This window comes from Callithrix jacchus, chromosome 18 (genome assembly GCF_049354715.1).
Source record: "Callithrix jacchus isolate 240 chromosome 18, calJac240_pri, whole genome shotgun sequence".
Taxonomy (NCBI): Eukaryota; Metazoa; Chordata; class Mammalia; order Primates; family Cebidae; genus Callithrix; species Callithrix jacchus.
Genome location: NC_133519.1, coordinates 11,261,189 through 11,263,626, shown reverse-complemented (window position 1 = coordinate 11,263,626; position 2,438 = coordinate 11,261,189).

Below are 2,438 nucleotides of genomic sequence, written 5' to 3'. Positions count from 1 at the left end.
TGTGTACTTGTAGTCCCAGCTACCCGGGAGGCTGAGGCAGGAGAATTACTTGAACACAGGAGGCAGAGGTTGTGGTGAGCCGAGATTATGCCAGTGCACTCCAGCCTAGGCAACAGAGTAAGACTGTCTCAAAAAAAAAAAAAAAGAAAGAAAAACAGGCCGGGTACAGTGGCTCACACCCATAATCCCAGCACTTTGGGAGACCAACACAGGCGGATCACGTGAGTCAGGAGTTCAAGACTAGCCTGGCCAACATGGTGAAACCCCATCTCTGCTAAAAATACAAAAAATTAGCCAGTCATGGTGGCACATGCTTGTAATCCCAGCTACTTGGGAGGCTAAGGCAGGAGAATCTCTTGAATCCAGGAGGTGGAGATTGCAGTGGGCCAAGACGGTGCCACTACAATCACTCCAGCCTGGGCAACAAGAGCAAAACTCTGTCTCAAAAAAAAAAAAAAAGAGTCGAGAGATCGATCCAAGATGGCCGACCACTAACAGCTCAGGATTGTAGCTCCCAGTGAAAGCCCAGAGAACGAGACGACGCCACACTTTTGGACGAATTTTCGTCACTCACCGATCAGCGATTCCCAGTGGAGGAGCCCCACTGGTCGCCAGCACGACTCTTGTGGCCGCCGCAGCGGTTTGGCCGGCGTCTCGGCGCAGCAGCTCTTCATGCAGAGCCAACGGGACTGCTTCCCCTACTGACCGGAGTTTGGAGCTCCGGGAAGTCAGAGCCGCTTGTTGCGGACTCAAGAGGGAAGCCAGACCAGAGATTCCCGGGCAGAAGAGCACCATCAGTCTTACCGCTGCTATTTAGGCCGCCACAGTGGGTTGCTCGGATCCCAACACTGGGAATCAATAAGTCGGACGTCGACTCAGAAAACTAGTTAGAAAGGCGGTTCACCTACAATGAAGGGAAAAAAACAGCCTAAGAAGGCCGAGTATACTCAAAACCAGAACCCATCAGCAACGGAACAAGCCCTGATGGAAAAGGACTCATCAGCAACCGAACAAGCCCTGATGGAAAAGGACTCATCAGTAACGGAACAAGCCCTGATGGAAAAGGACTGTGTTCCATTATCTGAAGTAGGCTTTAAAAGGTGGATGATAAGAAACTTCTGGGAGTTAAAGGAACTTGTTCTAACCCAATGTAAAGAAACTAAGAACTTGGAAAAAAGGTTAGATGAAATGTTGAAAAGAATAGACAATATAGAGAGGAATACAAATGAACTTATGGAGTTGAAAAATACAACACGAGAACTTAGTGAAATATGTACAAGCTTAAACAGCCGAATGGATCAAGCAGAAGAAAGGGTATCAGAGGTCGAAGATCAACTTAATGAAACAAAACAACAAGACAAGAATAGAGAAAAAAGGATAAAAAGGAATGAGCAAAGTCTCCAAGCAATATGGGATTATGTGAAAAGAACTAATATACGCTTGATTGGTGTACCTGAATGTGACGGAGAGAATGAATTCAAGCTGGAAAATACTCTCCAGGACATTATCCAGGAAAATTTTCCTAATTGAGCAAAGCAGGACACTATTCAACCCCAGGCAATACAGAGAACACCACAAAGATATTCCTCAAGAAGACCAACCCCAAGGCACATAATCGTTAGATTCACCAAGATCGAAACGAAGGAGAAAATATTAAGGGCAGCCAGAGAGAAAGATCAAGTTACCCATAAAGGTAAGCCTGTTAGGCTTACAGCAGATCTCTCAACGGAAACCCTACAAGCTAGAAGAGAGTGGGGGCCAATATTCAATATACTTAATCAACAGAACTTTCAGCCCAGAATTTCATATCCTACCAATTTAAGTTTTACATTTGAAGGAAAAATAAATTTTTTAGGAACAAGCAAGTACTCAGAGATTTTATTACCACCAGGCCTGCTTTACAAGAACTTCTAAAAGAAGCACTATACACAGAAAGGAACAACCAGTATGACCCTTTCTAAAAATACACCAAAAAGTAAAGAGCATTAACATAAAGAAGAATTTTTATCAACAAAAGGACAAAATAGCCAGTTAATATCAAACGGCAGCAACCCTAAATTTAAATCGACCAAATCTCCCAATCAAAAGATACAGACAAAATCTAACGGTATATCCAAAGATATACATAGACTCAAAATAAAGGGTTGGAAAAAAAAACGTACCAACCAAATGGAGAGCAAAAATAAATAAATAAAAAGCAGGAGTTGTAATTTTCACATTTGACAAAATAGATTTCAAAGCTACAAGGATACAAGGATAAAAGGATTAATGTAATAATAAGAGATCTTAACACCCAGATACATAAGACCCATAATGAGATTTAGATTCAACGAGACAGAAAATTGTTAACGATATCCAGGACTGGAACTAAGATCCAGAACAAATAAACTCAATAGAGGTCTCCATTTTAAACACACAAAATATACATTATCCACAAA